This window comes from Sphaerodactylus townsendi, linkage group LG07 (assembly GCF_021028975.2).
Source record: "Sphaerodactylus townsendi isolate TG3544 linkage group LG07, MPM_Stown_v2.3, whole genome shotgun sequence".
Classification (NCBI taxonomy): Eukaryota; Metazoa; Chordata; class Lepidosauria; order Squamata; family Sphaerodactylidae; genus Sphaerodactylus; species Sphaerodactylus townsendi.
Window position 1 is genome coordinate 41,527,028 of NC_059431.1, and position 18,563 is coordinate 41,545,590.

Consider the following 18,563-nt stretch of genomic DNA (forward strand, 5'->3'; position numbering starts at 1 on the left):
AGAGCAGTCTGGTGGAAAACAGCATTTTCTGAGAGTTTGGCAAAGAGAGAGTTATGTTGAGCAAGCTGCTTTCAATGGTACTTCCCTAACCAATGCTTCATGTTTCTCTTCCATGGTTTGTGAATAAATTAAAAACGCTTCATCTAAGTATACCACAACTCCCTTGGTAACAATAAATCATGGAGAACTTCTCGCTGATAAGGGCCATAAAAGCCTCCGGGCCCCAACTTTCTAACCTCGGAATGGCATTATTAAGTATTCAAACTGTCTAAACTTTGTAAGTTAAACGCGCAGTCAAGTGTTCATAGCCTTCAGCAATTCTGACCCTGTAGTAAGCTTTCTCAAGTCCAATTTAGTAGTGATGTTTCTTTGCCCAATGCATCTAAGAGGTTCCTTGGATCAAAAGCGTGCAAAGGGATATTTATTGGACAGGGAGACTGCATTGAGACCCTCGGTATTGGGATAATTCTGTGCAAAGTCCGAAGCACATCCATCTTTCTTTTTTTACAAACAAAACGGGAGTAGCGCAGTAGTGTTTGCAGTAGCTCCGGCCGTATGAACCTCGGCTGAATGGTTAGGTTCTTGTCCAAGAAGGCAACGGTTCCTTCTCCTCATTGGGACTCATACAGTAGATTCTACCTTTGGGCAGCTATGCTCGGGCTGCATAATCGATTTTGCAGTCAGTGTCTCTAAGGGTGGCAACTGATCGCGATTCTTGCTCCTGAAAACTCTCTGGCTAGATCTTGGGATGCCAATAGAATCGAGCAATCGCTGATGAAGCCAGAGGGGTGTCAGGAGAAGGAGTTTTTCCCCCAATTCATGTTCACCGCAGGGAGGGTCAGTGAATCTAAGATCCTTTCTTTCCAAATGAACTTTTGGTTCATGTAATAACCATGGCATGCCCAGAACTAAGGGAGGTTTAGCTACTGGCTTCAAAATAAAACTAATTTTCCCAATGGTCGGCGCTAACGGAGGAGGAACCGGTTGTGTTTTGAACTGGGCCGGTCCTTCGTTCTCGAGTGGCTGCCATCCATTTGGGTGAATGGTATGGGCTTAGCCAGGGGATTTGGTCCAGACCTAGCTCCTCTGCCACCTGGGGCCGCATTAAGCAATGGGAGCAGCCAGAATCCACAAGGGCCGAGGCTATAATGCAGTATGCTTAGCTGGGTTGGCTGCAGCCTGACAGTAATGGGATGCTTGCCTTCACTCCACCCCATTAGAGTCGGACCCATGTCCATGGGGTCGTTAAAGGCAAACAGCTGCTTCCTCCTCCGGGTCGCTCGATGACCGCTTTAGATGAGCTGCCGGGCTGCCCCGACGGCAGGTTGGCAGATGGGAAGCGCTGCGGGCTGGAGCGGTTGGTTTTTCTTCGACAGTTGGCTGCGCTAGATGACCTGGTCCTCCGCAGTAAAGACACAATCCCAGTCGGGCGACGGCCAGCCAGAGGTGGTCTCTCGTAGTGGTTGGGCTTGGCTTGCGGGCTTATGGCAGGTTTTGGGCGCATGCCTCCGCACGAAGCCGCATTCCAAGCGAGACGCTTCACCTGGGATCCAACTGATCCAATCAGCAATAGTGCGAGGAACCCGAATTAAAACACCGTTTCAATGAGTTTGCCGCCAACAGCATCCGAGAAGTATTCGTGATTTCATGCTCAGGCCACTCATAGGAGGGATGAGCAGTCACGACAAAAATTCACGGCAAATTCCTGCAAACGAGCCGGTGCCCTGCTGGATAGTTTTGATGGTGCGGATATTTACTGGCGCTCGGATCTTGAAGCGCCTTAAGGCTTTCTGGAGGAATGCGGCACCGGCGAGAGTCTTCATCTTGCAAATCCAAAAGAGTCACAAACCAGTCGGCTGCTGCTCCATCCAGGACTGAGCCGATGTCCCGTATTTTTCGCCAGACCGTATAAATCATCATAGTCCTCCATGTGGGCATCGAAATAAGATGAAATAGGGAGTTTGGAAGCGTCCCATGTCCCTAAACGGGCAGGTATCGGGGCCTGTAGTAACCCCTTCCATCGCTCTTTACTTCGCAGGGCGGCGCGGATGAGGTTGAGCAGGTTGGGCGGCAACGTTGCACGGGGCCAGAATCGTGGCGGTATTAATGCCGGTGATACGCCATGCCGGTGGGAGCTGGTCCTTGAAGGTGGCAGGGCTCCAACAGCGCTGCTCTCTGGCTACCGCAGTATCAGTGACAGCGTGACCCGGATTTGGGCTTCCTGGTCTGCTGCTTCCTCAGTTCCTCTCCAGCAGCCAGCTCTCCTTGGCGGGTCAATGCATCCTGGTGCGCATGCAGAGCTGCTTTTCTCGCTCCAATTTCTAGCCACCTCGTTCCGGGCAATAGCTGCAGTAAGCTTCACTTTATGCGGCGCAAGGCCTGAACGCTTTGCGCTGTCGCTGTAAATCCAGTTTGGAGTGTTCCAGGACCTTATCATGGACTAACAGATTCTGGCGATATTGTCGCTGGAGCCGCATCTTGGCACGGTCCAACCTCGAGTTGGACTTCTTTATGCGTTTTTCGTTCCCGGTCCTCAGCAGGTTTTCGCGCTTCTGCTGTAGCTGTGCCTCGCTTCCTCCTCCCATAGCAGGCGCTCACGGGTCCATGTTGCAGCATCTCGCAGTCGGCCCACCTCATCCCAGTTCTCTTTCATGGGAGAGGAACAGATCCCGCTGGGAGGCAGGCTTTCTTCGACTCTTCGCTGCCTGGAAGCGAGACATCGGAGACACCGTGAGCCACCGGGTGGCTCCCCTGGGCACCTCAGGTGCAGCCGCTGACCCGGGATCAGGGGGTCCGGACCGAAGACGGTACGGATACCCTCCCAATCCCAGGTTTAGTCCCAGTGTCCTTCGGATCGGCCCCAGTGCTGTGCCACGTGGTTCTTGGGAGCATCACCAAAATACTTGTAGTCCAGGAATCGCTCAATGGACTCCTGCTGTCGTGATGAAAGGTGGTCAGGGGCCCGCCTCCATGACAGGTTGCATCTGAGGTTTGTAATCCATACTAAAACGGTAGTAGATCCGGATCCACAGGCCGATCCATAGACAGCCCAAACGCACTCATGTAATCCCCATGGTCGCCGCCCTCGCTCCAAACGGAGTAAAGGAAATTCGCAAGGATAATAGGACGGGAAAGAGTCACCAACAGACCAAGTTTCTCCGCCTGGTTCCTCCAGATCCAGAAGGGAAAGGTTGAGCCCTTTTGGGGGCTACCGCGACTTTCTCCCAGAAACATTCAACCTCCCATTTGGCACCAGAGGTCCACTGCACTAGGGATATAGATGAATTCAAGATTCCTGCCACAATGTAAGGAATTCCATAGAAGCAGAAATAAAAGGCTCTTTGGTGAAAAAGACCGTTTATTCAGACATCTTAGAAAGCTCAAGTACACGCAGTGGCAGGAATGACACTTCCCGCCAGAAGCACAGGTTATAACTCTATCCATCCCATCCCTCCCAAGCCTTCAGGAACGGAGACCTCACCTCCGCCGCGAGATAAAGTCTCCACGATGAAGCTGGGCTCCATCAGCCCGGGCTGTGGAATGTACTCAAGGTTAGGCGGCTGCCCTTCCCATCAACACCATTGAAACCTTTACAGCAGGTGTATTGGTGCAGATCCATGCTGGCTCCACTACTCTATTTGGCCCTCTCCCACAGGATTGCACATGAAAGATCCTATTTCTCAGTTTTGCTAGGCTTGCTAAAACTAAGCCATAGAACATCTTTTCAATGCTGGGCTGAGACTGAGAACATGTGATTTGTGAGGACCTGTGAGCATGTCTATCTGCATACACTTTGAAGAATACAAGAAGATTTCACGTCCACTTCCAGTTGTAGAAAAGCCCAGGGTGGGAAAGAAGAATATGGAGGTGAACAACTGGCTTCACAGGTGGTGCCTGTCAAAGGCCTACCTTGGACTTTGGGGTGGTAGCAATGCCGAGAGATAGGCTTTGAACTGGAACTCCAGACAAGAACTGTAGAAATTGTACTAAGCTCCTGTAGCTGTTCAACCAACTGATCAACCCTTGATGCAGGATAGGGATCCAACTCAGTTGAGCTTTCTGAAATCAACACAAAGTCTGTACTGTGGTGGATCACTTCAGCAAGTTTTTTTTTTGCACTATCACAAGAGGTGCCCCCGATTTTGATTAATTCCTCTTAATGACATCCCAGTTCAATATTTGCTGGATCACCTTGGCAACAACATGCTTCATAGGCTCATTCAAAGGATAATGATTAACGCTAATAGGTGTGTTGTTACCTGTGTCAATGTCATCAGTAATCAAGTGAGTTCTCCGAGGATCATTAGAAAAAATAGGTCTAAAACAAAGCAAAACATCCATCAACTGAGCTTGCTGTTCAGCTATTAAATCATCAGACATCTGAACTTCATTGACTCCAGTACCTCCTTGAAAAGACAATCCTGACAGCTGATATTCTTTGTCTGATTTAGCCCCAAGCAAAAAAAAATTGTCAGCTCTCTCCTTATACAACTTCAATCTGTTTGCATGCACAACCATGGGTTTATGGTTGGAATTCAGTTCTTTAATGAGGTAGTTATCACCCAGCTAAAAACCTCAAAAAGTTAATATGTCAGCAACACAAAAATCTCTAGGTCTGGCATGAGAATCTTTTGCCACTCAAACTGACCATCAACTGACCAATGGGGTTACACTTAAGTCAGAACTTTCTCAATAATGAACTCCCCTGTCCCCCCCCCTTTGAAATGAAAACCTATCAATGGGGTGTTGTGTGGTTTCCAGGCTGTATGACCATGTTCTCGTAACTACTAGAACATGGCCATACAGCCCAGAAACCTCACAACACCCCAGTGATTCCAGCTGTGAAAGCCTCCAACAATACATGAAATCTATCAAATTAACTTTCTAACAAGACACTTACAGTAGGGTAAAATAATAAGGATGATTTCATACCTTGCCAACATGATGATTATTTTGGACTAAAGTAAACACATCTCAGATCACTAACATCTGCTTCCTGAACTTTGCAAACTCATGAGAGAGAAAAGGGATTTTTCTATCAGGCCTTCTAGCAATTTTAAAAGACAAAATGGGTTCTCTCTTGACAGTGCTGTCAGAAACGACTTGGCTTCTTAGACCATGGTTTGAGGTTTAATGAAGCTGGACTACTGGCCAGTCATGACTGTAGGTAGGAACATTTTTGCTAGGTGGCTCACAGACCTGATCAGGGGGGCTTTAAACTGAGTTGTGTGGGGGGAGGGGGACTGAATTCAAATGCTAGAGATAATAGCCTAGAGACTAGGACATGAATAATGTATTCAAGGTACAGGAAAAGAGATTCCTCCTAAACATTAGGAAAAACTTCCTGACAATAAAGTCAATTGGAAAGTGCCTTGGAGTGTGGTGGAGTCGTCTTCTTGGGAGATTTTTTAAACAGAGACTGGATAGTCAGGAGTATTTTGATTGTATCTTCCTGCATGACAGGGGTTGGACTCAATAGCCCTGGTGGTCTCTTCCAACTCTGATTCTAAGAGGACAGAAAAAAAATTGAAAGAAACTGTATGAGGAAGCAATTTCTCTGTTTCTTAAAATAGAAAGCTAACCTTCCTTTTCATTGGCCTTTAATCACCTCTCAGTTGTTCAGCCTTAGGGCAGTAGAAAGTAAACCGAAGCTTACACTAATGTTGAATTTGAGTCACAATGGGAATTATTGGTTCACACAATAGTTATAAACACAGCAACAATTGCTTATAAAGATAACCAATTTCTTGCATGAACTGGAAACACTCAGTGTTTATTTTATTTTTATTTATTTAAAGCATTGATTATCTGCCTTTCTTCCTTATGGAGCTCAAGGCAGCTTGTAGCATAGATAATACACATAAAATAAAATATACTGAAAACATAAAACCCAAGATTTATAGTAAGAACAGTTAGTTTTTATACCCTGCTTTTCTTTACCTTTAAGCAGTCTAAAAGTGGCTTACAGTTACTTGTCCCCCTACAACAGGCACCTTGTGAGATAGATGTAGCTGAGAGAGTCCTAAGAGAACTGTAATGAGCCCAAGGTCACACAGCAGGCTTCATGTGTAGGAAGGGGAAAACAAACCCAGTTTACCAGATTAGAGTCTGTAGCAGATTTGGAGGAGTTTGGAATCAAACCTAGTTCACCAGAGTCTGCTGTTCTTAACTACTTCATCATGGAGAACAAAATTGTAAGCAAAAAAAAGCATAGAAGTATGCCTTTTCAACTTTGTTGAAATTACTCTGTGTATGACTATGCTGTCAGCTCAACTAAAAAAAACAAAGTTTTATGAATATTAGGGGTGGGCAGACAGTAAACTCAAGCCAGAAAAAAAACAAAAAAAAAGTTTTTTTCAGTATTTGGGATTTTTTACCGGCAAAAAGCAGCAATAAAAAGGAGCCAAAAAATTGAATCCCTAAACATTGGGTTTTTTAAACTATTTTTTTAACTGTTCGGCCCACTGTTTTTTTTAAAAAAGAGAAAGAAAATCACTTCCCCTATTTCTGTCCCTTACTTGCAACTTGTCTGGGTCTAGTGTTGAACTGCATGCACCACCTCAACATTGGACCCAGTCAGGCCAAGCCCACAGTCTAAAGCTGAGCCCAGTGTAAAACTGTTGGTTCGGTCTGGCCAGGTCTAGCTTTCTACTGCTGACTCTGCCTTTGAAGTCAAGTGGATTTTGGAGCAAAACCAGCAGTATAAAGTTGAACTTGGCTGGGTCAATTCCTGAGTTGAACATTAGACTCAATTGTGACTGGCCAGGCCCAGCATTCAATTCTGCACCTGCCTCCGAAACCCATGTGGAGTTTAGAGGCGGGCTATATTTTTGTGTTTAAAAGCTTGAAAAAAATGTGGGGAGGGGACTGAAATGCCACTACATAGTATTGGCTTTTGTTCCCCCCGCCCCCCCCCCCAATCTAGCTTTATTAAACTTAAACTGATAAATACCATTTTTTAAAAAAAAATGGCCACCCCTAAGTCGAATACTGAATTTAGACATGTAGCCTGACAATATACCATGTTAACAATAAAAATTACTGGAACTGTAATAATCATGAATGAGTTCAAGGAGCTTAGTTTATGTGGTTGCACCCCTCAGTGCTGTTGCTATGCTAGCAAAACTGAACAAGGTCACATGCAGAAATATATGCAATATGAAATGGAAAGGAGAGGGGCTGCAATGTGCATAGTAGTTAAAGTGCTGGACTAGGACCTGTGAGCCCCAGTTTTAACGCTCCCCCCCTCACACCATGGAAAGTTGCTGGATGATCTTAGGGCAGTCACACACTATCAGACATCTATCTCATAGGGTTGTTGAGAAGAAAGGATAATGATGTAAGAGACTTTGGATTTCTATTTTGGATGCCACTTTGCCACACATACATGACTAAATGTCATACATGGCTTCTGCCCTTAATTCGGTCTTGCCCTGGGTTAAATGGTTAAACCCAGGATATTAGAGAATTGTGCTATCTGAGATTCTTTTACAATATCCTGGGTTGCAGCTACGCCTATGTGAAGGGCGCTGGGTGAGAGGTGCCACTTTGGGGTGCTTTTTAAATAACAACAACTCACTTTCTCTTCTGTGCAGCTCGGTAGGAGAAAATGACCGACCATCTGACCCTCCGACACTCCTCGTCCCTGCAGAGCTATGCAGGAGAGAGAAGGTGGATTTTTTAAAAAAAGGATGCCCTTCCATGCAGAGGCACATCCACGAGCCGTGGCAGCTCTGGGGCCACCCGCACGGAAGCATGTGAATGGCCCCAGGGCTGCACCAAGATCATATATCCCAGTTTGCACATATATCCCTAGTCCATGTGGAAAGGGTCTAGGTTGGTCTGAAGATTCAGGCTGGGATATCACCAGTATGCTGATGACATCCAGCTGTATCTGTTGATGGGTAACTGGCCAGATACCACCCCAGACAATTTGGCCTGGTGCTTGGAAGTTATAGTTGAATGGCTGCAACAGAGTCAGAGACAGAGGTCCTGTGGCTGGGCACGGCCCAGATGGACATGACCAACTTCTGACTCTTGATGGTGTGCATCTAACACTAGCTGCCACCATCAAGGGTCTTGGAGTGATACTGGATGCCTCCCTGTCTATGGAGGCTCTGATCACAAATGTAGCCCACCTGGCATTTTACCAAGTCATAAGTATTCCAACTATAGCGTCAGCGGAGGGAAGGGGGGTCGGTTTTGTTGCCATCTGATTTTTATCTAAGTTATTGGAACTGTTTTATTGAATTGAATTTTAAATATTGGTGTTTTATTTTGTTGTTGTATTCTGCCCTGATCCCTTTGGGGGAGGGTGGGTTACAAGTGTGATATAATAATAAACAAACAAACAAACAAACAAATAATCTGTGCCAGGCAAGGCTGCTGACCTCCTATCTGACCCAGTATGACCTAGTCACAGCAATCCATGCAACCGTTACCTCCAGGCTAGACTACTGCAACTCATTCTTCATGGGGCTACTCTTAGTGGTATGCTCTATTGAATGGGACCAGGGCACTGCAGGGCTTGTCACTTCCGCAGGACCTGTAAGGTGGAGTTATTCTACCAAGCCTATGGTTGAGGACAGCAATGGTATTACATCTGTTTGGCCTCCCTGTTCCTCTCTCCTGACTTCCACCTTTTGTTTCCCTTCCTTCTTATGTTATTTTTTTCCCTTTCCTCAAGCCAATATGAATGGAGTTGTGAGTTATTATTATCCCTTTCCTTAGGATGCTGTATTGTAAATGTGAATTTTATATGATTTTAATGTATTTATTATGTTTTATATTGTACAATGCCCTAAGTCCATGAGGGGAAGGGCATCTTAGAAATTCAATAAATAAATAAATATACAGGACCTCTGGGCAGGTTCATATGAAAGAAAGCAATCCTTCCAATGCAAAAAAATGCATCACTAAGATATACGCAGTTGTTGCAGTATTAAAAGGAAGTTATAGATCAGTTTTAGAACATATGTTTTCTATGAAAAATTCCTGTGTTTAATCTCTAAGTAAGAGAATATCAGTTTTCAGGACTAAGAATATTTTTATATTTTAAACTGATTGCCAAGTACAGCAAGAAAGAGCTGAACAATATCGCTTTCCCACTTCATTGCAATTTGATTTACTTTGTCTTCTCTTAAAATGTCTTCTGCGTTATTTGTCATCCTTTATTAAGGTCACAGTATTTCAATATATGCTAATGTCACATCAAGAGATACACAGGGCTTTCATAATCTTTGTTTGGCTTTCATTCTTGTACATCAGATACTTTATTGTTGTTCATAGCAGCACAGCACACATTCTGAAACTGACTATTGTACAATCTATCACTTGGGAAGAAGGGAGGAGAAATATATAACATTGCCAGACTAACACAGAAATGTGAATGTTATTAGAAATGTTTGAAAGAGATTATGCTGGCTGGTTATTTTTAATGGCTGCTTAGTTCTGTCAGGAAGATAAAATCCATCCATTTGCTACCTGAGAGCAGGACCAGTACTGCTCAGAGTTTCCCAAACCCCAATAATGACACAACACTCTTGTCTGTGGGTTAAAATGTCTGGCCATAGCCGTACCATATTTATTGGAAGCCATGAAGCATGAAGCGCAGCATGGGATCTGATCAGTACACTGGGCAGCCCGAATGCTGCCCCCAGTGAAACCTTCCTCCAACCTGTTGGAAGGAACTGTTAACTTTGCGCAGCAATCGTGGACCTCAGCCAGATGGAAGGCCTCCTGCTGGAGATCCATTTTGCTCAGCACAGCAATAGTGGAACTCAGTTAAGCAGACAGCCTCTTGCTGAAGAATGGTTTTACTGTACAAGGGGTGCAAGCCTCAGTAGCTGTGGCCTGGACATCCTGACTCCACCCCAAACCTCTTTAAAAGGTACCACCAAAAAAGGTAGCTCCCCAGTTCCCCTCACCATCAGTACAGTTCCCTTGTACAACCCGCCAAAAGAGCCGGGGAACTGCCCCTGCTCCCACCCCTGCTCTCACCTCCAATGCCAACGCACTACTCCGACCTTAAGCCGTGCTGCTGGAGGTCCAATTTCCAGACCGACAAATGAACCCCTTTGACCCGAAATAGTGCCTGGGTCATGAAGGGAGTGTCATGATGTTGAATGCATTTTCTGCCTGGGCCACCGTGGAGAAAGCAAGAAACTGCCTTGCAGGTTTCTCGCCAAAAAGTCCATTCACTAATGTGTGAAGGCTTCCAAAGGACTGCAGTACTTGGCATGATCCAACCTAAAGCACCCAAAGTTGCCAGCATGGCTTTGTCACCCATCAAAGTCCACTCACTCAGGTGTCCCGCCAAGCATGCCTCTCGAGCAGCTGTGACCAGAAAATTACAGTACTTGGCGTAAGCTGGCCTACAGTGACCAAAGTTGCCAGCATGGTTTTGTCACCCATCAAAGTCTGCTCGCTCAGGCATGAAAGCACCCTGCAAAGTCCCCCCACTAAGGTATGAAGGAACACTGCCAAGCACCCCACTCAAGTGGCTGTGACCAAAGGATTACAGTACTTGGCACCGCCAAGCATGCCTCTCAAGTGGCTGCACCCAAAGGATTACAGTAGTTGGTATGAGCTGGCCTAAAGCACCCAAAGTTACCAGCATGGCTTTGTCACCCATCAAAGTCCGCTCACTCAGGCACAAAGGTGCCCTGCCAAGCATGCTTCTCAAGCAGCTATGACCAAAGGATTACAGTACTTGGCACTGCCAAGCATGCTTCTTAAGTGGCTGCACCCAGAGGACTACAGTACTTGGCATGAGCTGCCCTACAGTGTCCAAAGTTGCCAGTACGAAGGAGTATTGCCAAGCACGCCACTCAAGCGGCTGTGACCAAAGGATTACAGTACTTGGCATGAGATGGCCTACAGTGTCCAAAGTCTCCTGCATGGCCCTTTTGCCTGGCAAAGACCACTCACTCAGGTATGAAGGTGCCCCACCACGCACACCTTTTGATTATCTGCGACCAAAGGATTATAGTACGTGACATGAGTTGGTCTGCAGCGTCCAAAGCTGTCAGCATGGTGTGAAGCAACTCAATGCATCAGCCTGTCAGACTGCCGGGTGCGCTGGATCAACTTTGGACCCCCCTGTGTGCTCAATTAGGATCATGAGGGCCTGTGGCATTCCATGTTTGCACCTCCTCTCCCAGAGGAGGAAACACAAATGTGCATTGGCAGGCCCCAGTTCCATCCCCTGCCGGAAGCTCCCTCCAGACCCACAGGACTGAAGGAGCTAAGAGACAAAAAGAGTTAAATCGTAGGAAATGGTGTGATGGAGTCCTTTTTCAAAATGAGGTTGAAGGCAGATGTCTGTAGGCAACGTTTATGATTTTAACTTAATTTAAATATAGCTCATGTATATTTGAACTTTTATAGGATATATTTTTAATGTAAAGAATAGTGATGGTCAATGACCAACAATAAAATCTATCTATCTTTTTAGGCTGCAAAGCACTGATGGTCCAGCCCTTGGACCATTTCAATGGGGAACCCCAGTGTGGCTGCACTAGCAGTGGTGCCAATGCAAAAGTAGTGCAAATCTTGCATGGACTGTGGCAGGCCCAGGTAGTCTCAGGCCCTGGAAAAAAACCTGTGGGCTGATGCCAACGATAAGCCAGATGCATCTCTGTGAATTAATAACCCCCCGCCCCCACTGCAGGGCAGGCTGCAAGGTTGGCTGTGGCAGCCACCCTGGGCCAGTCCTGTTACTGGGGGATGCCTGCCAATTAATGGGGGGTGGGAGCTCTGCAAGAGCTCTGCTCAGTTGTAGATAAGGCTCGGCTCTGGATACCAATATCAGCCGCCACCATAGACTGGACCCTGGCATCATTGAGAGAGGCTGAGACCAGCTCACTGCTGTGAAAGCCCCCCCCCCCTCAATGCCAGTGCAAAGGCTGCCCTAAAGAGCAGGACCTCGTATTATGACACATGTATCATTGGCAAGCTGTCAGGGTAATAGGCCCAGGGAGACTGGGCACCTCCCATCTGCCAGGCGGGACGATATGCGTGCCCACACCTGAACTGCACAGCAGGCCAGGAAAGAGTTGGGCAGATCGTACCAGATGACAACTTGGCAGAAGATGGATACTGCCACCAGGAATATGTGCATAGACTTAGCCAAGTGCCCAAGCACCCAAGTGGGTGGACCAGGCGCTGTTAGATAGCCTCTTTGCTGAAGGCAAGAGCCCCCTTATCCCTGGTGGGGCCGTTGCTGTCGAGGAAGCCATGTAGGACTCCCTGATAAGTATGATGTGTTACCAGGGCGAGCGAGGTCAAGACCCTCTGTGGTATCAGCTGCAGCCAATGGTCCACTGTTCCTGTGGAAGTGAATTCATCCTGATGTTGGCCCTGGGCGCAGGTGCTCGAAAACCCTTCCTCTTGGAAGTGAGACACTGCATCAGCTATGCCATTTCCTGTGCCTGGAAGATACTTCACCACCAGAGATGTTATACCAAAAAAGATGTTATTCACTTGACAATGCAGTACCAATCTCCTGACTAAGCACATGGCTGCTCAGAGCGAGACGACTGGCCACTGATGATTCTGACAGTGGCCTGATTATCACGCCAGAACAACCTTACGACCCCTGAACAGTTGGGCCTGAATGCAAACTACAACCAGGAGGAAGTCAAGGAAGGTTAAACCCTCAGGATGCCAGAATCAGCCCACTTTGCCAGCTGGTGCTGAGTGTTCTGCCTGCTAGCAAATTATGCCTCAAAGGTCAGGCTCCCTGATGTGTCGGAGCTGATCTGTAAAACCAGTTTTGGGGACGAGTGGCACTAACCTGTCCTCCGATCCCTTGTGGCTGCTAGTGGGAGACATCTGGCACATTACCCTTTGTAACCCCCAGCAAATTGAGCACACAGGTTGAGTATCAGGCTACCTCAGGCTACCTGGCTTGAGCCTGTCGAATTTATAGTTCGCACATTGTGTCTTTTGGGCACACAGGGTCACCAAACTGAAGGTACCTACACAGCATGATCTTGTTCATGATCTTGTTTTCTATCCTTGATGAAGATAGTTAACAACAGAGGTAGTATTCTGTATTGCTATGATGATTTGCAGATGATTATCGAAAGTCCTATTGAGTAAGTGCTTCCGATGGTTCCAGGTTTACTAAAAGTATACCTTCATATGGTCATAACCTTACTACTTTTAGTAGCTGAAGATTTCCTGAATCCATCAGGCAGAATCATTGTTGACACCCTGTCATAGACTCCTTCCAGGGATAGTGACCCGCACACTTGATACCTAGGTTGTGATGACTAACCAAGTTATACTTATAGTGCTACAAACCAGTATGCCATAGCATGTAACTATGCTTTATTCAGGTTTCCTTACTCCTTCTGACTTTCCCTGCTCAACAGCAGTTCCTTCTCATGCGGATAGAAGGACAAAGTGGAGCATGAGCAAAAGGGCAGATTGACTGTGATCACTTTGCAGCAGGAAAACCTGTTGAACAGCAAACCACAGGGGAAAAAAGCACACCATTGAGAGGCAAAAACTGCTTTCCCAAAGGACCAGTGTGTCACATTTTCATCTGATAGAGATACATGTAAAAAGAAAAGTTGTAAAACTTATCATATGCCCTCCAAATTAACTTTTGTCTAAATGAAGGACCCTTTTGAACTTGAGATCCAGGCCAAATGACCCTGCTCACCCTATTAGCCCTTGGCTAAAACAGGGATTTGAATTATTCAAATTTAGTTTCTGAATCAATTTTAGTAACTTTAGGTCTTGATTAATTTAATCAAGATCTCTGTACAGTTCTTATTCTAATGAAATCATGAATTCTGATATTTGCTCACTGATGCTTTTCAATTCTATTTTTCTCATCTGTTTTCTTCACTTCACATTATTAAGGCAGTTCAGATAGAATGCAAAATGTTTCCACTGTATTGTGATACACTACATTGCTTCCGCTAACAGCTATTTCCTTGATATTTTGTCAAACTGAGAAATAAATTGAGTCATCTGATTGGGTACTGGGACATTGTTTATGCTTAGGCCTTTAACATGTTACATTCCTGCTAAGTTGCATTGTTGCAGTACATAAACATGGCTTAATATTACTGATTATGTGGAATACTACATTTCATATCAGTTTTTAAACGTTCATCACTGACTCCTAGGAGCCGCATGGCATAGTGGTTAAGTGCTTGCACTGCCACTCACACGGTCAGGAGTTTGAGCCCCTTGTGGGTCAGAAATCCTGGCAGCTGGCTCATGGTCAACTCAGCCATCCATCCATTCTTTGGTCGATAAATGAGTACCTAGCACATAGGGGGTAAAAAATAGCCAGGGAAAGCAATGGCAAACTACCCCACAAAAATGGCTTGCCTATAAAATCACTGCTTGCAGTGGTACCCCAGGGTCAGACATGACTGAAGGGGAAACTTTACCTTTACCACTGTCTCCAGTGGCTGCAAGATGGATGAAATCTTGGACGCAGGTTGCTTATAACTCTGCAGAGATTTAACAGGGCTCAAGCAGCTTTGCTGTGTTTATCACTGCAGCCAATAACTGTGGATTGCTAAACTAATCTCATATGGTTACCGTACATACTCATGTATAAGTCGACCCGCATATAAGTCGAGGCACCTAATTTTACCACAAAAAATTGGGAAAACTTATTGACTCACATATAAGTCGAGGGTGGGAAATGCAGCAGCTACTGGTAAATTTCAAAAAATAAAAATAGATACCAATAAAATTACATTAATTGAAACATCAGTAGGTTAAATGTTTTTGAATATTTATTTCAAAGAAAAAACAGTAAACTAGCTCTGTAAGTGGAAGACTGTCAACAAGAACAATATGGTATCAACAATAACTTTAAAAGTACAAAAACCTTAGCTTTTTTGTAAGGAAGGGTTTTAAACAATGGATCTTACAATAAAAACTGGAATGAACATGACTGTTCACTGTGACTCAAAACTCCCCTGCTTTTTAAAAGAATAGTTCATTATTTTTAGTGTACATATTTTTAAAATTGCACATGGCAGGTGTCATTTTAGAAGGGACATTCACACAACCTGTCAGAGGAGGAATGTTTATGTTAGCAGTACCAACATTTCAGAATATCTTTAGGAGACCCTCCTGATGATACCACCCAGGTTTGGTGAAGTTTGGTTCAGGGGGTCCAAAGTTGTAGACCCTCAAAAGGGTAGCCCCATCTACTATTCGCTTCCATTGGAAACAATGGGGGATGGGAACACCCACTTTGGGGATCTATAACTTTGGACTTCCTGAACCAAACATCACCAAACCTGGCTGATATCAGCAAGAGATTATCCTGATGATACCACCCAGGTTTAGTGAAGTTTGGTTCAAGGGGTTCAAAGTTATGGACTCTCAAAATGTAGCCCCATCCACTATTAGCTCCCATTGGAAACAATGGGGGATGGGGGCACCCCCTTTGTGGGTCCATAACTTTGGACCCCCTGAACCAAATTTTACCAAACTTGGCAGGTATCATCAGAAGCATCATCTGATGATATCCTGAAATTATGGTGCCACTAGTCTGAAAACTGTGCCCCCAGGCGGCTGACAAAATAAAAACCCTAAAATATTTTTTTTAAATACAGCTGACTCGTGTATAAGTCGAGGGGGGCTTTTTCAGCACAAAAAATGTGCTGAAAAACTCGACTTATACACGAGTATTTACGATACTTGTTTACAGCATGTGTATATTAGTGCTGGACTTTTCTGTTCCACCATAATGCCTGAATACTTGTAAGGGTCTGTTACTCCAGTCTATAATTGAGACTCAGGAATGGTTCAAGGGCGTTATTGAACTGTGTCAAGACCTTAGCTGCAGAAAGCCAGAACTGGTGCTCAAGCTTTTGCAGCCGGTATATACTTGAAACACTGCCCATTCAGGTGCTCCTCCCTCCCACTGGTTCCCACAATAGCCTGCATAAGAAAAGGATAGTGTGAAGACAGTATTGTTATGTGTTCAGCCCAAGGACAGTGACAGAGCTTCTATGGGAAAGGGGGGAGGTATGCATACTTCACTAGGTACAAGCACAGCCATAGAAAACAGAAAGGGCCCTCAGGCCGCAAATAACAGCAAGTGCAGGTGTGACCTTGGCTCCAGCCCACTAATGCCAGACCCAGGTGGGAGCCTACGTGAAATTATTGCACTTAAACAGTTAGGCAGTGGAGGAAACTCCACACTGCTGTTGTTAGACAAGAAGGAAAATAGCCTGGCCTGTTCTTGAGACTTTAGTGGTACCTTGATCCACAGTGCTTGACATCATAAACTCTATTTGCAGCTAACTGCTGTATGCGTAGCCATGGCTAAAGGTACAACAATGCAGTCAGAACAGTGATAAAAAACAATTGTGCTAGCATTGCACTTAATCTATATGTATTAATTTAGGAGGTATTAATCGTTTTAAACCTAGGTAACCAAGTGTGCTCTATCCTGGATAGCCCAGGCTACCCTGATTTTATCAGATCACAGAGGCTCACCAGAGTTGGTCCTGGTTACTATTCGGAGGGAAGACCACTGAGGAATACCAAGGTCACTATGCAGAGGTAGGTCATGGCAAACTACTTCTGAATGTTTCTTTCCTATGGGGTTGCTATAAGTCAGCTGCAACAAAATGGAAATCATGATCATAGGAATGACTTTTGGTGGAAGAGATGACAAAGTGATTACAACTTCTGCCACCATATTTTTGCTAAAGCTGCAGCAAGGAGATTGGGGATATGAATATTTTAAATCAATATCTGGGATTTTTATTTACTTGAAGGGGGTGGACTTTTTCTCTCCTATCATACCCAGCTCACACCAGGTTTACTGTAATGACATTTTGAGAGACCTCCCCCCCCCCATCATGGCTTTATATCTGTAGGTAAAGTATCCTTTCAAGTATAGGTACTATTTTATCATAAAATTATTTAAAAATGCCATGCCCTGTAGGTAATTCCATCTCTAAAGGATTCCATGATACCTTGTTCACTAATGTGCATATGAGTTCCTAGAATATCCATACAAACTGATTTTGCCAGTGTTTCTAATATATTTAATAGCAATATATCTTCTCAGTACATATAATTGCCTTTTTAATGTATTTATTTACATGCCATTTCTCAGCTTTAAGATGTATGTAATGAAATACACAGTTCTGTGGAACATGAAGTTGGCTAATTTCTTTCAGTTGAAAGATGAAGCCCTAAGTTATTTTTTTTTCAGGAATTTAATGAATTTGAGTTGATGCAGTTTTATCTTTTACATTAAGATATAAGCATTGAGGAAAAGGCTGAGAGATTATAAAAGAGACATCATCGTTCTGTCTAATCTCTAATTTTGTGTGGATTCCTTGCACTCCCTGAATTCCAGTCATAATATATTTTTAAGCAGTACAAATATTTATTAATCAGAACTTGAAGTCACTTCTAATTTAGAGATAAAGGAATTTAGAGATAAAGGAATCACCTTACAAAAACTTTTAGTGACAATTAAAAACACACCCACCTTTTGAGAGATTTTGGGCTATTACTTCAAAAGGACACAGAGTCAATTCACTCAACAATGAATGCCATATTCAGAATATTCTGTATATTTTTGAATCTAAATGATATAATTCTGGATATTTGGAAAAATTCTAGATAATTGATTCTGCAGAAAGTGATTTGGGTTGCCTGTGGCACCTTGGGACCATGTGGTGGATCAGGGAAGAGTGTCAAGTAGCTAGTGTTACCATGGCATTGCCAAGGGAAAGGGAACTGAGATAAGAGCAAAGCCGGTGGTTGATTGAGATCCATTGTGGTATAATAATTATACTAGGATCTGAGAACTGAGGTTTGAATCCCCAACTTTGCTGTGGATTCACTCTTAGGCCAGTTATACACTCTCAGCTTTACATACCTCAGAGGGTAGTTGTGAGGATAAAATGGAGGATGAGAGAATGTTACCAGTCACTTTGGGTCCCTGTTGAGGAGAATGGTGTAGTTTCAATGAACTAAATAAATATATAAGTCTAAAATCTAGAATCCTGAAGCAGGTGCAGATGAAACAAAGCAGTTTCATCTTTGTCCTTTCCAAATGAAAGGCTATTTCACATTCTTGCTATTCCCCAATAGCAATCCTTTTCCTAGGCTGTGTTCTTTGTGCCATCTGCAGTAGTGGTGAGGCCAACAGGAGAAACTAAGGACATATTTCAGTGTCCTTTAGGAACCATGGCAAAGCATTCCCTTCACCCAGAGGCTGTTTCCGCATGGGCGGAATACAGTGCCCAGGGACGCTAAAAACAGCGTCCCTGGGGAAGGGTTCACACGGCCGCCACCGCCGCATTGCAGCAGTGCAACCCCGAGCGGCGCGAAGCTGCTGTTTCCGAACCTCGCTCCGTGCGAATGGCAGTGGCTGGAAGGCACCATTTCCCTGCCCTTTCCCGAATGTCTATCTTGTCTCCTGGCTTCCAGCTTGTTGCAGAGGCCAGGGGACATGCCCCCTTGGCCTGCGACTCCAGAGCCGTCACTCTAGGCTGTGGGGGCATGTCCCCTGGCTTCTGCAACGAGCTGGAAGCCAGGAGACAAGGTAG

At 44.9% G+C, this 18,563-nt stretch overlaps 1 long non-coding RNA gene across 1 annotated transcript; it reads left to right on the top strand.

The window, feature by feature from the left end:
- Positions 1–333: 333 nt before the first annotated feature.
- On the top strand, positions 334–18,324 carry LOC125436257. The gene is made up of 3 exons (XR_007245029.1): positions 334–345; positions 5,116–5,121; positions 18,229–18,324. It is a non-coding gene; the product is annotated as an uncharacterized LOC125436257 (long non-coding RNA).
- Positions 18,325–18,563: the final 239 nt, after the last annotated feature.